Source organism: Choloepus didactylus, chromosome 15, assembly GCF_015220235.1.
Source record: "Choloepus didactylus isolate mChoDid1 chromosome 15, mChoDid1.pri, whole genome shotgun sequence".
NCBI classification, from domain to species: domain Eukaryota; kingdom Metazoa; phylum Chordata; class Mammalia; order Pilosa; family Megalonychidae; genus Choloepus; species Choloepus didactylus.
Window position 1 is genome coordinate 37563122 of NC_051321.1, and position 18769 is coordinate 37581890.

At 36.0% G+C, this 18769-nt stretch overlaps 1 protein-coding gene across 5 annotated transcripts in view; it reads right to left on the reverse strand.

The window, feature by feature from the left end:
• The window catches only part of ZNF518A (zinc finger protein 518A), an 89927-nt gene extending 71512 nt beyond the window's left edge, over nt 1–18415 (reverse strand). For 4 of the 5 annotated variants that reach the window (XR_005212028.1, XR_005212029.1, XM_037805165.1 and 1 more), the window contains exons 1-3: nt 18206–18415; nt 15657–15742; nt 115–238 (exon numbers count right to left, since the gene is read on the reverse strand). The gene's annotated coding sequence lies outside the window, so the exon portion shown is untranslated. Of the gene's footprint in view, nt 1–114; nt 239–7372; nt 7470–15656; nt 15743–18205 lie in introns of all 5 variants that reach the window. The other variant, XM_037805167.1, reaches the window with a different exon arrangement.
• Between the last annotated feature and the right edge of the window lie 354 nt (nt 18416–18769).

An 18769-nucleotide genomic window follows, 5' to 3' on the forward strand; every position in this document is an offset into this window, starting at 1 on the left:
AAAGCATCCGTGAATTTCATATTTTTAAGCTCATTCTGACATAAGTACAAATATTAATCAAATACATAAATAAGAGATACAAAAGACCTGTTAAATATTTCAAGATAAGCTTACCAAGAAGTAATAGACTGAAGTAAAAGTAACACTAATCTGGGAGTCAGGAAATGCAAGCTCTAATTCTAGCTCTGCTCTGTGACTTTCGGCAAGCTTCAACTTCTCTATACCTCAGTTTTCTCATCTAAAAAAAAAAAACACAGTTGGATAAGCCCCCAAACTGTAAGTTTTAAGATTTTAAAAATCTTAAAAAGGTAACCCTGAAAACTTAAGTTCCAATTACACACATATGGTTTAACTCTTGTACCATTAACTTTCTCATTTGTTTAGGTGATCCCATAGCTATTGCCTTGCAAGAATCCTATCAGTCTTCTCTCCAGATTTTCTAGTTCTTAGTGCCTCAAGGATAAGCTATGTTTAAAATAAGTTTCATTTACCTAACAACCACAACAAGTTTTCATTGCTAACCAATGAGAAAAGAAAAAAAAAAGAAAGAAATTAAAAGGATAGTACATTTCCCTGGGGCAGTCCCAAAGTCCACTACTACCTTTCTAGTTCCCTACCTTTTTGGTCATTTGGTTTTTCTGTCCCTAGAACTCAGGAAGGTGGCCACAAGGAAAGGCCTTGGCAGATTAGAACGTACCCAATACTCTCTGCTTCCATTAATTTATGCACTTACTGGCTTATAGTTATGTTAGACAACTCTCAATTGCTGTGCCTTAGTTTCTTCTTCATTTGTAAAATGGAGAAAATTAGTACTTCCCTTACCTCTTTCACAGGGTTGTTGTGAGGATTAAATGAGAAAACTCACGTAAAGATGTAAGGTGCCATATAAATCATAGGTTCTACTGTTACTATATGTGATTATCATGTATGAGACATTGATTCAAATTACAGAGGAATAAAAGACAGTAAAACAGTAAGATGTGACAGTATACTGCTGAGACTGGAATCTGGGTACTGAGAGTTCAGTAGTAAAAATACCAAACTGTGTATTAGAATTATATTTTCTTACTTTACTACTCTTAAATATGTATATTGATAACAGGTAAAATTAGATAAAGCTAAGAAAAAGTGTGACTCACATTAAGTTCCGTCTATAACATCAGAATTTATACTCTCAAAGGTCTCAGCTTTAAACTGCAATTAACCTAAATAACCTAGGAACTTCACTGTTTAAGAAATTCTTTACTGAGAGAATAACTTATTTAAATTATTTTACATTTAGTATTTCTCAAACTTAATCCTTTTGTCTGGGTCTAAGAAACACATTCTTCAAATATATATAATTGCTAAATACTAAACCAGTAACGAATTAATGAGAAGGGTACTAGCTTACTAAATTTTTGTATATACTATACCTAAAGAGTATTTTTTTAAAGTATATTTAAAAAATTTTACTTTAAATTGTTTTACTGTATTACTTTCTTCAAAAGTAAATAAAATTTTAAAAAGGTCAATGATTCTTGATGTATATATACCACATCAATTGAGAAGATTTCCTAGGGAATGATTTTCTACCAGTGAAAAAAATCATAATAATATATGGAGCGCATTACCGCATCAGAATCTGAGGGTGGGGCTCAAGCATGTAAAGCTTTTTAAACACACCTAGTAATGGTTGTTTTCCAGTTGCCAGAATGCCATATTGTGGTCATTCTGGATTATCTATATCCAAGTTTTTCTGTTACTATATATAGTCAAGAGGAGACTATCATGGGTTTCATTACAAAAGGCAAATTATATCTTACAGTAATATGTATTTAAAAATATATTTTTTGATAGAAAATTATGGATTTTGATATTTCTAAATACCATCAGTCCATTTCAAAACATCTACATTATATTTTTCTTGTGAAATAACAAACATCCCGAAGTCTGATATTCGGTATAAAAATATGATTTTAAATAACTCCATCAAATGAAGATGATGAGAGTCCCTTGGCAGGGGAAGAGCAAAAGTTATCTTTTAAAAAGGGGGGTAAGAGCATAAAACTCCACAAATTCTTAGCCAGTCAAAATAACTTAGCCTAACAGCAGAAGTCGTTTGTACATCAATAGTCTGTAAGGGCACTTCTCCAACACTTTACAAAACTAGTAAAGATCATAAAGTCCCCAAAAGTCAGGTCAGAAAACTTACACTAAGAATATTCTATTTAAGAAGGCACAAAATTATTTAACATATTTTAGCCAATTTTTCATCAAAATATTCAAATAAAGTTATCTGGAAAGTTTAAATGGAATTCTCATTTCTGTTATAATGCCAAATAAATATTTTAAAATAGGAATATTATAAGATATACATCTGCATATCACAACTCAGATTCTGTGAGACAGTATCAACTGCAAATATTCTCTTCTCTATGTAAACCACCCAAATGTTTTAAAAGCTTAACATTTTAGGGTAAACTATATTTTCTGGACAGTACAAACTCCTTTGCCAAACTACGCGTTAACTATTGTTTTAGAAAGTATGGCTGGTTTTGACAGTAAGTACCCATAAATTTTTTAAAAGGAAAGAATATTTTAGAATATCTTAAGTGAGATACTACTCAAGCCTTTCTCTGACCATCATTTGTGAGAAAACATAGGAAAAAAGCTGTCTGGAATGTGACTTACATGTGCAGAGGACAATGAAAAAACTAGCAGGGCCAGAGAGTAGAGTCCATGCAAAAGAATAATGGATTCTAAAAATCATCTTTAGTCCTATGTTTATCAGTACTTAAAATGCAACAACGTAATAAATTTTGTAATTCAAAATAATGAAAGGAAAAAAGGGTGAAGAAAAACTGAAATTAATTTATACCCCGGCTATGAAATGTAGTATTATTTTCTGGGCTTCCCCAATTTTGTTTTTCATTTATTTCTTAGATGTCTGTGTAAAAAATTTTTAAAATACTAATTTAGCATAAAAAAGGGAAAAGCCCCCTGGACAGCCTCCCAATCCCACTCCTCTCCCACAAAATAAATACTGTTAACACTTAGATGTGTGATGTCCCAAATTTCTATACATTTATAAACATAATACCTGCACACACAACACATTTATTAGAACTCATTTGGGTGCAGATGAACAAAAGTCCAAGTCCATCCAATTTAAGCAAAAGAGAATTTACTAGATAGGAAAAGTCTGGCAGTATACTAGTCTTTGGTGAGGCTTGATTTGGGGATACAATGTAATCAGTCCCTGGTTACTCTCCTATTGGCTTCATTATTGAGCTCCACATGGCCCAAGATGACTACTGTCTAGGTGCACAACCAATAAAAGAGTACGCCGCTCTCTCAAAAGAGGAACACAAATCCTGGCCCGAATTTTTGTTAGTGTCAATCCCTGCATCAATTACTGAGGTCAGTGATGTGTGCTTCTCAGAATGACTAGGCCTGACTCAGAGACCCTCCACTGGAGCCAGAGGTGGTGCATCAACACCATCAGAAAAATATGAACTCAGAGTTGGGGGAAGAGAATGTATCCACATAGGAACATCAGAGCACTATTACCAGGAGAGGGAATGGCTTCTGGTCAACAACAAAAAATACAAAAATCCATACATGTATGGGGTTTTTGTTTGTCTGTTTATCCTTAAATAAACGGAATAATACAAACATAAAATTCTGCAATCTGACTTTCTTCCATGTCACTGAAAATAGATTTAGCTCATTTTTTTTTTCAATGGCTGCTGAGTATTTCACAGTATAGAAATGTAGATCTTTTCCAATTTTGGGCTATAATAAAGATGACTACAGTTAATGCCTATGCTGGTTTGGACATATTATGCCCCCCAACACGCCATGTTTTTTTGATGCAGTCTTGTGGGGGTAGATGTATTAGGTTGGAATTTTTGGATAAGGTTGTTTCCATTGAGATGCGACCCACTCAACTGTGGGTAACACCTTTGATTAGATTATTTCCATGGAGGTGTGGCCCCACCCATTCAACTTGGGTCTTGATTTAATCACTGGAGTACTTTAAAAGAGAGCCACACAGGCCCAGACGCTTGCTGATGCTGATGCTTAGACATGCTTGGAGTTGCAGACCTCTGATGTTAGCTGCAGCCAAGAGAGACATTTTGAAGACGGCCAGTGAAAGTAGACTTTTGCTACTCCAGAGTCTTCCTGGGAGAAACTAAGAGATTACCCCCAGATGCCTAGAGAGAAACATCCTGGAAGAAAGCATTTTGAAACACAACCTGGGAGCAAATGAAGAAAACACCAGCCATGTGCCTTCCCCCCTAACAGAGGTTTTCCAGACACCATTGGCCATCCTTCAGCAAAGATATCTTATTATTGATGTCTTACCTTGGACACTTTATGGCCTCAAGACTGTAACTCTGTAACCAAATAAACCCCCTTTATATAAGCTAATCCATTTCTGGTTATTTTTGCATAACGGCAGCATTAGCAAACCAGAACAATGCCCTTGCACATAAAATTTTGTCAATAAGTACTTCTGAAAGTCAACTAGATATGTGTGCCAGTTTGAATGTACTATGTCATTATCTCTGATGCAATCCTGTGTGGGCAGAAGTATTTTGTTGATTAGATTGCAATTATTTGATTGAGTGTTTCCATGGAGAAGCGACCCACCCAACTGTGGGTGATAATTTTGACTGGATAATTCCCATGGAAGTGTGGCCCTGCCCACCCGGTGTGGGCCTTGATTAGTTTACTAGAGCACTATATAAGCTCAGACAGAAGAAGAGCTTGCTACAGTCAAGAGGGACACTTTGAAGAATGCACAGGAGCTGAGAGAGGAGCTGCAGCTTACAGAGACATTTTGGAGATGGCCTTTTGAAAGCAGACTTTTGCTCTGGAGAAGCTAAGAGAGGACAAACACCCCAAGAGCAACTAAGAGTAACATTTTTGAGGAGCTGCCACATAGAGAGGAATGTCCTGGGAGAAAGCCATTTTGAAACCAGAACTCTGGAGCAGATGCCAGCCACATGCCTTCCCAGCTAACAGAGGGTTTCCAGACACCAATGGCCATCCTCCAGCGAAGGTACCCGATTGTTGATGCGTTATCTTGGACACTTTATGGCCTTAAGACTGTAACTGTGTAACCAAATAACCCCCCTTTTATAAAAGCCAATGCATTTCTGGTGTTTTGCAAAAAAGGCAGTATCAGCAAACCAGAACAATATGTACTTATTTGTACCTGAAACTTAGGACTGATGTCCTGAAAAACTGATGTTTTTCAAAAAAACTTAACAAAGCCACATTGAAAATATAATTCAAGAGCTGCTGGAAGGCTAGTTAGTTTCCCTATCTCAATGTGTAGCCTTTAGCTACTTCTCATGCCTGATACAATGTTTTTTACAATTACAAACAATATTATACCTAGATGTGGGTTTATCTTTTCCTAGTATATTATAAGGTATTCTAGATTTAAATGCATCTTGATTTGAAAACTATATTAAGGATTCAAGGTCAAGATGATTTACCAAACTATATAAACAAAACATTCTATCAACTATTCTGCTTCAGGACTTTAAATTTCAAAACAAGATTTTCAATGGACGATCTCAACAAGGATGATTTTTCTCACCAAAGAAGTCACTAACTGAACTGACAAGCCCACTTAAGAACAGCTCACCAAGCTACTGATTCACATCTACCTCTTTAATGGAGCCATCTTTGAAATACTGAATCTGGCATGTGACGTTTGTCATAAAACTTTAGTATTACCGAGAAAACACAATGCAAGGTGAAGGTCCTGTGAAGCGTTTTTGGCCTAGAAGAGCTACAAAAAGTAACTGAAATTGTTAGGAAGCTGGGCTAGAAAAAGACTGAAAAGGATCTTTGACTGTTATTGCTATGGCAAGAAGGGATTAAAGCTGATTCAAGAATGACCAGCAATATAGAGCTCTTCTCCTTGTAGAACGGACCTGACACTAATTCCCAATCAGAGACGCCTCTAAAATGCAAGAATCAAGTTTTAATTAAGTACTTTGCTGAAGATGTATTGTGTAAATATTATAAGGGTTGACTTTTAAAAATACATATATATATGCACACACACATACATACATAGATATATGCTATTAATAAGTCATCTGTCTAGTCTGCCCTCAGTAGCCAAGGAAAGAGTGGGGGTAAGGAATATCTGAAGAGTCAGGAAACTAAACTGCCCCAATCTATGAAGTTACTCTAATATGTAAAAGGATTGCAAAATAAAACACAACACGACAGCTTCTCTAATAATGGCTTGCTTGGAACTTGAAAGAGTATTATAAAAAGATCACTACTTTCTTTGTTTCTGAGTATCAAAAGGCCTAGCAGATAAGAACTCTTGACTGCCTTGACCTATGTCACATTTGATACCTTCTCTGTACTACTCCTGAGTTTTCATGTCAGATCTCACAAACTGTTGTTTCATATACAGGAGCTTCAAAAGATTCACTGGTAATATTTTTGCTGAACAAAGAAATAAAAATTTCAAAACAACACTGACAAAAGGATTACCTTAAGAAATTTACTTAGCTTTTAGTTAGTCTGATAAAATGATTTATTTGAATGTCAATTTTTTAATGTTTAATGTATGGTATATATGATTCAGTATTCTGAAATACAGTATTAAATTTGTTTATCTTAGTTTGAATTTTATTATTTGTCCTCAAATGTTCAGTTTGTCTGGGAAATATATTTTCTTTATTTTCAAGCTGTAGCATGTGATAACAATCAAAGACGTTATCTGATAGCAAATTATACCAGGGTTGCTACTTATGGGCAAAAAAATGTACTGAATGTTGTAAACAACTTGGATAACAAAAAAAAAAAGGAAAGAGAAATTTTATTATTGTTATAATCCTCCAACTTATTAGCTAATGTTCTTTTTACTATCATCCTAACTTACCCCAACAACAGGATTACAGGTTTTAAATATACTATTTAAACTACTGTCTTGTATATAAGTATTATTACCTCATAAGACTTGACCAACATTTCATCAAGTCTTGAAATAAATAGTACTCTTATGTACAAAGTATAACTGGCCCTTTAAATAACGTGGAGAATTTCAACATCAAGATGGCAAATTAAGCCATTTGATTTCCTCCTTCTCCCAACTTCCCAATAAAACCAAAAGATGTAATAAATAAAAGCCTACAAAATAGTTAGAAACCAAAGAAACATTCCAAAGACAAACCTCAAGGTGTTTTGGTAGGAAATGATCCAGTAAGAGAAGAGTGAAAACAAAGCTGACCTACTGCCAATCACCACTTTTTAAGAGGAAAGTCATCTAGGGGGCACTCATTCAACCAATATTTAATGAGTATCAATTACGCCCACTCCTGTCTCATACCTCCAATCCTACTAAACATACCTTGAGAAGGTGGGAGCTTGAGAAGACGACCAGGTGGCGTCTTTTCAGTGATATAAGGTTTGGTGGGCCAGACAGAATAGTGGGTTGCTAGCACCAGCTGTTAGGAGAGATATAAAGAAGAAATTATCCCTAAACAAAAATGAAACTTCCTACATCCGTCTTCCTCTGTTAAAGAAGTCTGTCCTTTCTCCACGTAAGTAAATCTATTATCTCTAAGAGGTCAAGAAAATAAAATTACACTGGCTATCAACTTTTCCCCTTCTTCTAACTAAAAAAATACTTTACTCTTTATAAGAACTTATTGCAACTTCCAATGCAGTCAATAAAGATAAGCAGGCAAAAACATCACTGGATATAATAGCTGAAATAAGAGACAACAATCCAAGCACTCAAACCTCTCCTCCACCACCCAAACAGCAGTGAAAAAGAGCAACCACAATGAAAAGCAGTTACTATAGGAAAAAGAAAACCCAAGAAAAAAAAATTTTTTTTAAAAATCAGGTAATAACTGGGACTCTCAGTGAAGCCTGAGATACTATATTGAAAAAACAAGAGCATGTTCTCATGTAAGAGAGAACAAAGTAAAGGGGGGTGGGGAGGAAATGATGATTTTGAAAATACGAGAAAACATTTCTGAGTATTAAAAAAACAGAATTGAAATTTAAAAATCAAAGGCTCCCCAAATACCAGGCATGATTGTTAGTGGGAGGAGAATATAAAAGTTATTATCTAAAAGTCATCATAGTAAAATTTCTAAATTTAAAAGATAAAAGTGAAATGCTACAAAAAAAAGGTAGAGAGGGAGAAGAACCTAAGAAGATACTAGATTTTTCATCAGCAACACCAACTAATTTCAGACATTTTGCTCACAACTTAAATAAAAATTAACAATGGAATTAACATGAAAGGTGACAACTGTGACAAAGTTCTGCAAGTGGGAAAGCAGATTAGTATTAACTAACCTTGCAGATACAATAAAACTGAATCCTAGGAGGACAGTGGGGAAAGTTGAGAACCAACCCATTTTAAACGCAGAATCTTCAAAAGCCCTAAGAATTGCAGTACCAAGTAACTCTAAAATTGGGGAAAGAAAAGAAGGGGTAAGCTAAAACAGAGAACTTGGAGAAAGCTGTATGAGTTTTAGTTAGATGCTAAGACTCCTTTTCCCACTCCATCACACTAAGTAACTGCTGTTCTACTACAGCAGAAGTCTGGAGGTTTATTCTCAGTAGAGCATAAACAATTTCTGAAATAGGGGACATCAGGCATAGCGAGAGTGGGCACCATACCCAAAACAAGAAGATTGAACAACGATATACATTTGCAAATTCTGATCCTGACACAAAAACATCCACTCACCCCTTTTTTCTCCCTCTATAGGTTGGTTCCTAGGATAAAACAGTGCTACTCAAAGTATGATTTGCTGATGGTCCATTACCAGTCCAGGACAAGATACATATAGAAATTCAGAGTAAGCATTTAGAAACTACTGTAGTAATTTCACAAGGTTAAATTTATGTCTGTCCACTCTAATAATAAAAATTTGGACTTCTGTTTTATATGTCTTCATTTTAAAATTTCACTTTTCTATTAATTTATTTGTACTGTATTTTACAAAAGTATCAGTTTGTAACAGATTAGGGTAAAAAAAAATTCCTGGTGCTTCACCAGTCAGTTTGAGAAGCACTGAGCTAGAATCTGGAGTCTGACCAGGTCTATACACAGAGCTCCCCAGAGTGAGAATCAAAGCTTTGTCAGAAGCCCTTCTACGTGCTCGGAGCTTCCCATTAGCTCCTAGGTCATGAACACAGCCAAGGACTGCCAGGCATCTGAGAAAATCCTCCAGTATTAGTGCAACATCCACACTAAATTAACAGAAAAAAGTAAGTAGCAGAAAGAGAACCTATGTATGAAAACAAAACATTTTTAAAAACTGTTTCCTCGGGGATAAAAGAAACAAGAACAGAATGCTTTTTTTTTAAAAAAACGGTGATATTAGAAGAACAAAAACAAGCTCTTAAAACCAAAAACACATAATAGAAGGAGCACAAAAATGCAATGGAAGGGTTGGAAGGTAAAACTGAGGCAATGTCTCTGAAAGTAGAACAAAAACACAGAGAGAAAATAAGAAAGGGTAAGAGGAGTAATCCAAGGGGCCTAACAATTGCTAACAGGAGTTCTGAAAAAAAAAGCACAGGAAAACGGGGATGAAATAATCAATAAAATCATTAAAAATAAAAATTCCTTGTATAAGAAATGAGTTTCCAGAATAAAAATGTCCAAGTGCACAGCAGAGTGAAAAACAGACCTACACAAGCACACCAAGCACATTATTCTGAGTGAGAACAATACAGACAAAAAACATATTCCAAAGTTTCTAGAGAGAGAGAAAAAAGAGGTCACATAACAAAGGATTAGAAATTAGATGGCTTCAGACCTCCCAGTAGCAATAATGGAAGGCCAAAGACAAAAGAGCAATACTTGCAAATTCTGAGGTAAAAGTATTTTCAACCAAGAATTCTATACTTAACTAAGCTATTGGTCAAGGGTACAATGAAATCATGTGAAGTCTTTAAAAATCTACCTCCTATACACCCTTTCTCAAGTGATAGAAGATGTACTTCACCAAAATGAAGAGACTAAACCAAGAAAGAGAAAGACATGGGGTACAGGTAAGGAGATCAAACAGAGGTAAGAGTAAAAAAAATAGCCCCAAGATGACAGTGAAGGGAAATCCCAGACGACAGTTGGGCACAAGCCACGTTGATGGGAGTAATGTGACTCAAAAGATATGTTCAAGATTTTCATCACCAAGAACCTTACTGACATTGTACCATATTTTTAACCAGAGCACAGAATCCCCAGGTGATTCTGGCCCAGGTTCTTAGCTGTATTTGACTTGAGTTGACATATATTGATGATGTTTCTGCTTTCCCCTCCATGCCCTAAGTCTGGATCAGCTAAAGTCATGGTGAGCTTAGAATCTGAAACTACAGAGCAGCCTACTCCCTCAGCCAATCATCCAATATCTGGTCTACACTACATCTCTGCCAATTTTCTGATTATAGTGAATCCTAAGGCTCCTAGGACTCACTTATGTCTTCACACACTGGCTTTCCCCAGTCTCTGGTGAACTACTAGAGAAGCTCAAGCCAGATTTTGGCCCCAAATTTGTGTTCACCTTAACTGCTGATGGGAACCTTCATCTACTAGTGACATTGTTGCCATTTCTTTGCTAGCTAGAGGAGTAGCTAGATTTAGGCCAGCTTCTCAAATCTTCAAAACTAAACAATATAGTGTTTAAGAGTCCTAAAAATACCAAAGTTAGAATGGTAGTTTCATACAGATTAAGAAGAGGGAAGAGACAAGCATGACTATAGAGGACACACTGGGAAGTAAAGGGAAAGGGCTTGTGTTTCTTAACTTATACAGTAGGCACTCAGTTATTTGTTTTATTATATTATCTTTAAACCATATATATATTTTGTTTATGCATTTTGTATATAAATACATTACCCAATAAAAATTAAAAGACAATACATAATGGGCAAAGGTAACAAACAAGAAAGTCACAGAGGACTACAAGTAAAAATACACCCATCCTCACTAGGATACAAAGAAGCTAAATTAAAATAAGAAAACTACTTTGCCAATCAGACTGCAAAAGATGTTACGTATTTCTAATATCCAGTGTTGATCAGATTTTGAGGAAGAAGACGTACTACGAAATACTAATGATGAGAATATAAGCTGGCACAACCTTTATAAAGGACAATTTGTTATGTATATACATATATATATATACCAAAAACCTAGGGAAAAAAGTACATAACTTCTGATTCACTTATAGAAATATATCCTAAAGGTAATAATCAGAGAAGATGTTCACTGAAATACTGTTTATAAAATCACAAAATTAAACATAACTAAATGTCCATCAATACATATATTAAAATTAAACAAATTACAGAATATTACTCAAGTTTTAAAACAATATTGTAAACTCACATTTACTAGCTGGAAGATATCCAAGATATATTAAACAAAAATGAAAAAAAAAAAAAACAGGAAACAGTAGACATATCTGGATTTATTTTGTTCAAATATAAATAGATGGATAGAGGATGAGTGAATAAACAAATGGAGATACAGATCCCCACAAATTCTCAACAAAATGTCAAGAAGAATATGCTCATCAAAACATTTATAGAGATTACTGGTTATCCATAGGTCAGTGTTTCTTAAAATAGTCCTTGAATCACTACAATCTCCATACTGGTATACTTCCTCATCACAGCACAAGTAAATAGCTTACTTTTGGATGCTATGAAAAAGCACTCTCTTTGCCTCTAGACCACACTGGTATGAAACTTTATCAAGTGGCATGACAACATCAAAAGTTTTTATACTGGTAAATCAACTGAGTTTTCCCTGCACAAATTCAAAATAATGTACAATGTACAAAACTGACAAATGTTGACACTAAAGTAGAGAAGCCATCAAAACGATACAGGCATGGTTTAACATTGCACTCTTATATCAACACACAGATACCAATCAAACCACAGCGGAGAGATCTGTAAAAGCAGCCACAGTGTTAAAGGCAAACATAAAACTCAGAACAACAATCATGCTATTTGGTGTCACCCATGCTGTAAGAAAAGCGATTTTTTTGTTTGTTGATTTAACAATTAATTGTGAGCCATGAGGTTGACTAGAAAGTAAGTGATGGGGGTTGGTACTATCAGAGGAGCAGTGTGCAGCAAAAATGAATTATGGTTATACAAATAAAAAGTTGCATCTATTTTATAGAGAAAATTGATGGTGATGGTCTTCAACTAATAATATGCTTCCTGATCTTGGTACCTTGTTGAAAGAAACAGTAAATATTGCAAGCTCAACCAAATTTTTACTATTAAAAATATATATATACCATATATTATATGCTACATGAAGAAATGAATAGCAAGTGAATTATCTTTGCATTTCTTAAATAAAAAGTGACTTGTATTATTCTTTTAATAAAGCTCTAGATTTGATCTGAAAAAAATTTTATTTGGATTTTTCTTTCATAATATTATCTTTAACAGTTTGGGTATTACTACTAAATGGAAAATTTGTAAAATAAATTGGAGTACTTTCTATCATTCCATCTGCTCTGGAATAGTTTAACTATTTAACTTTAAAATTATCTGTTTCTTAAAATTACAAATGGACAGACAGATCCACACAATATGTTACCTTGTACTGTAACACCATATAGGCCTATTACTAGATTTTAGACCTTACAACCATAACAAGTTATTCTGTGGCTTCTAGTCTAACACTACTTCCTATAGGAACATGGACCTTTCTATCTCTCCAGTCTCTGAAAATCCATTTAAAGGTAGCTGTTGCTCACCATTTTATTAAAAACTGTCTTTTATTGTTAAGTCATTTCATTTTCTAAGTCTTAAATTTTTCTTACAATAAATAATTTTCTGTCATTTCATTCCACATATTTTAATAGCATAAAAATGGCATCCTGCTGAAAGAAATATAATTATTTTACTCAAAGAAACCTCCATCTTGGTAAAAAGAACCAGAACATCTACTTGGCTTTCCAAATGTTTCATACATGAATTCACCTAAAATAGCCAGCCTTATTTTCCACTACTGCTCCTTCCCAAAGAACATTTACTGTTTCAGCCAAATCAATCTCCTCCTCATCTTGGACCAGTCTATAATCATTTCGAACTGCTCTTTTCTTCAACCCTTCCCTTTGTCTACCAAAATTCCACTGAAAAGTCAAAACCCATTTGAAGTTATACCTCCTCTAAGAAACTTTCCTATACTAAGTCGGCCCTCACTAATTTCCTTCCTATCAGAACTTGGACTTTAAAAATCCGTACTATTTAACTATGCATTCATTTATCTGCAATTTGTGTTGTGTTTCCAGTACACTAACATGAATTTCTTAACTAAACCGTAAGCATTCTGAAGGCAAAGACCTCCTCCTCTTCTTACATTTTACTAAAATGTTAAACACAGTACTGATTTTTCTCAACATGACTGCTGACCTGTGTAACCTAAGTATATAAAAATATACTATATCAGATAAAGCCCAACATCCACTCAGCCTAGTATACAGCCTTTGACTATCCAGGCAGTTGCACATATATGCACATAGTAGACAATGAATGTTTGTAGGTTGAATAAAGGAAGAAGTGAATGCATGCATGAATGGGCATCTTTTATAAAGCGTAAGAAAGGGACAAACTGTAGAAGGATGTGAATAGCCAAATTGAAAATACAGACCTGAAATTCCTAAGAGCTATACATTCTAAAGTCTTTCTGCTTTCATCCCATTCAAACCAATGTATATAAAAATTTAAAAACCAGCCCAAAGGACTGGGAAGTACACCAGGGTAGGTGACAAAATCAAAAGAAAACCATAGGTATCATGTAATCATGACTCCTGGGACAGAAACTGGCACTCTATCTCCCTCCATCACTCATCTCTAGGATTTCTTTACTTCCTCCTATCTTAGATTGGTTTCTTATACCTGTGGGAATTAATGTCACTACCATCCTCCCAGATTAACAACTTCCAAGAATAGGGAGCATCTTTCTCCTAGCATTCATACATCAATTTCAAAGGATTCTGATTGGCTATACTTAAGCAACAGGCAATCACTGTTGCAATGGGGATGGTCAGGCTCGGGTTGTAAGTGTAAAACTGACTGACAGTCAACCAATCACTCAGAGTAAGGAGGGGTGGTTCCCCAAATGAAGAAGTACTGAGCTGACAAAAACAATTTATGTCTTCTACCAGTCACAACCTTCAACAATCCAATTTCAATTAGGAATTGATGATGATTTCATCACATTTTGAAATCACTTGACATTCTATAAAGCCGACATTCATTTTTATCTAGTACCATTTCTTGAAATGAGACCCATGTGAAGTTCACTTAATTCTCCTAAGCTTCAAGCCACACAACTTTGTTCTAATATTATGATACTTGTTTCATGTAGCTATACCAATCACAATTTTATCTTTTCAGTCAGACTTCTCTCACAATCTTTTAAAATGGAATAATCCAAATCCATTTGATCAGTGATAGAGCAGCCTCTTGTTTACTTTCATTACATTTGAAGATTTCATTCTTCATCCTATCACAATTTTTGAATTGTCTGAATCAAACATAGTGTAGGAAACTCTTAACAATCAACCTTTACCTTCTCTATTCAGAAACATCACAGCACCATGTAACTCTCACATGAGAAGAGGCCAAGAAAATGTTATATAAGAAGTTTCTCAGGTAAATGAACATAAATGATAACCTACTATCTCAACTCAGTGTTTTTTGCTCTACTCACTGTAATTGTTAAGACATTCATTCTGAGGAAATAAAAACTTTGTGCATTTGTGGAAAATGGTGCTAAAAGGAAAGCCACCTGCTGGTGAAGTTCAGGGAAGAACATGGTTATGATTATTAAAGTAATAATGTTAAGGTGGTAAAGTCTACCTCGATTATTTCAATAGTTACAGACATAATTTTATTCCTAATTTATAGTTATACTTAAAGGTATACTTATTGAATTCGGTGAGGGAAATTACTGTATGATACTACAATATCCTCAAATATAGGGATTTCAAAGATCCCTGGATCTACCCATCACAAAACACTTATCTTTCAAGGGTAGATAAACCACAATTTTGTGGTACAATATTCTCTACTGAGTTTCTAAGGCTTTCCTTATAATACATGGATTTGTTGGCATTTCCCCCACCAACCCCCACCCCGCTTCCTTCTGTCCACACCAGGAACCAGGACATTCAAAAGATTGTCTCCAGGAAACCAATCATAACTCTACAGTGATTCCCAGGTCCCTTTTCTAACTCCTAATGTAGATCCATTAAATCATAATATAAATACATATTGGACAATTATTCTTTAAGTACATTGTATTTTGAGCTTACCAGATCAAAAACATATTTCTCCCAGTTTACACAGCTTCAAAACATCTTCCTACTATATTTATCCCCATTATTCATTACCCAGAAGCCCCTGATGCCATCTTTATATTTAGAAGATATAGCTAAAATTATCTTTAAATTTCTAATAAAATATTCAATTACGAAAGCAAAAATTACTTTACTATAACCATTAAAATGAAACCACACATAAGTATTTTATTTAAACCAAAAAATAAAACTATAACTGATAAAAACTCATGTAAATGTAACTATTTTATTTAGGCCAATATTAAAATTCCAGTACTTTAATCTTTACCATACCTCTTTCTTCCAGGAACAAAAGGCACACAATTTAATGCTGAGGCAATGCCACAATCAGGAACTGTCATCAAAAGAAGAGATGATATCTGGAAATGAAGACCAAGATTTTAAAACTTTAACTGCAAAAAAATGTTATTAAAATGTTTTTATTCTCTTGATTCTCTTACACTTCATATTCAATTCACATGTATAAAATAGTTAAAAAACAAAAGCCTCTTGGCACTTAGACAAATAACAAATCACTGATACCCAGCGATTACATGTCATAAATTTACAAGAGTCACAAAACTTGAAATTTATAAGGAAGCTTAGGATCAATGTAATTCAATACCCTCATTTATTACAAGATAGGGAAAGTGAGTCTTGCCCAAAGTCCCAAAACTAGAACTAGAATCTAAGTGATTTCAGGTCAATTATTCTTACCCCTCAATGCTATTTCTTAATACTTGTGACATCTAACATCCCATGTTTAAAACTGCTCACCATGTGAAGCCAATACCTAGCTACAGAACTGAAATACTCAATAGCCTACAAACCTGGTATCAGATAACCCATACAAATTTCAACTTTATTATAATCTTTTTCTTCTGTTTACTGCTTTCCCAAAAGAGTACCTAAAGGAATAAACATGAACAAGATTCAATCTTTTATCATTAAAAAAAAAGTTGTATAAAGTGTTCTAAGATGCACAACGCTTCAAATAAGAACAATTCCAAACGACTACATCAAAATAAACAAAAATACATTAAAAGGACACTTTTAAAGTATATTTTATAAATAAGTCAAACTGCAGACTTACGCTACAATAATCCCTTCCATGTTTCAAGATACAAAATCTTTTGTGCTCACGGTATACTATTACCAGAGAAGATGGGATTTAACTGAAGTGTGACAATGATGAAAATCTCAAGCATTTAAAAATAGTTTTTCATTCATATCAATGCACACAGTAGGTGTTAATTGTGACTGCTGCCCACCAAAGAGAAAAAGTTATGAATTGGTGTTTGTATTTATTTTTCCTGCAACAATAAGGAAAATTTGGGATGTTTCAAACAGGTTAGATACCTACATTTTGTCTCTCCTTTATTCTTTTCCTAACAATTTTCTAGATCTAGGGCTGACTTCATTTACGAGATTTAGCAAAATCAACCACCACCTAGTATGCCTACTAACCCCACGAAATTCTAATACCCTAAAAATGTTACAATACCCTTTCTTTATAAATTTCAGAAAATAACATCTTTGTTGAAACACAATGAACATACTTCTACAGATTTACACGTAACTTCTCAAAATGTTAGGGAATTCACTGAATCAATTTAAATGGTGTTTATTCAACCTGAGGACACTAATCTTAAGGGTACTCAAATCAGACACCTTGCTGAAGAAAAAGCAATTCGACAATATTAAAGTAGGCTTAACATACACAGAAGCTCAAAAAAAATGAAAGTCCCGTCCTGATGTCTTCATGTTCATCATTGTGACAACTCACAAGGTTCAACATACTTCTGAATTCCTTAAACATTGACTTATTTTACTTTTCTAAGTCTTTTTAGACTTTGGATAACATAACCAACGAATGCTTTCGCTAAAATAGCTCACAAACACTAAATGCTCCCAAATTAAAACCTACAAAGAAAACTGGACCTTAACTTTACTATTCTGAACCTTAAAGCTACCACATTTGTTTCGGTGGTCCGCTTAAGAGTTACAACATTTCACCGTATATACACTCAACTTATATATTTTTAATTACTACAACCACCTAGGAAAAGATTGTCTACCTAACATTGAGGACACCATGTTAAGAATAGACTCAAAATGGACCCTTAACAGTGAGATGGCCAATTACAAAGAAATCCATCTGCTACTGGGTGTGGTTGAGGTTTGCAGGGGAGAGCGCCTTTGGCCAACTCTGGAAGAGGGTGCGCGCCAGGAAACTGGGCGTCTCTGCTGGAAAAAATGCCCCCCAATGACTGCAGACTAGGCCCACAGTAGGGACGCCGTCGAGGAGGGCCGCGGCGGGTCTGCGAACCTACAGCTCGAGGGGTGCGGTCTGAGGTGTGCCCGACTTGTCTCCGTCAGCCCGGACGCCGCCGAGCGAGTGCTTCGTGCGCCGCGCGCGCCCCGCTTTGCACAGACACCGCGCCCGATCCGCCCCTTCCTCCGGGGCTCGGCTGCCCCTCTGACGCGCGGAGGCACACTGTCGCCGTGCTCCCGCCCCAACTTTTGGGCCGTGGGAGAGTGGAAAGGACAAAAAGCCCGGTCACAAAGAAAACCTGAGTTGAGACGCGGAACCTCAGTTCTAACAAACCGCAACAGCCTGAGGTAAAACGGCTGACTTCTCTAGAAAAACTTTGCAGCAAGTTAGGCGGAAGCGCTGAATGGCCGGGACTATTTAACAAGCGCTTCCTATCATAACAGGCGGATCCCTCTGCTTGTTTGGGAGGGACCCTGTTGCCCCGTAAGTTCGCCCTCTGCTTCCGGTTTGGCCCTCTAGAAGCCCTAGCATCCTTACCGTTCTAGGCGGCCCTGCTCAAGGGAATTACCTGTCTTGATCTCCATTGCCTCCGAGTCCCCAATGACGGCCATTACAGTTCCATCCGGGTATTGCCAAAAGCCGATCGTAGCGCTACCGGGAGCGCACGCTGTGGCGGAGGGATCCGCGCTGTACCTGAGACAAGCGGAAGAGGACGGAAGCCGGCAGGGCCCGCGACTCACAGTGGCGAGACTAGGCCCTTCAGCTGGACTAGCCAGTGTCTTCTGAAACGAGAAGTCGGGTTCCTGCGCCCTTCTTTGCAGTATCTCCCATCTCCCTTTACTCAGCAACAACTGCAGAGATTCTCCTTGCAACGAAATGGTAGACAAACGACAACTGTATGGTCTTCACAGTACACACCAACAGCAGGAACTGTGTGCTTTCACCAAACACTTGCTGAGGATGGTCTCAAGCCTGAGATTTTTAAAAGGTTCCGGCTTTGCAAAGGGCGTCTCCCCAACCCTCGCTTCTGACACGCAGGTTTTAGCAGCCATTGCAGCCCACGTTAATGAAGGAAGCTGCTAATTGCAGCTCTGGAAGACTTGTTGAGCTCCCAGCGTATTCATATGTAATA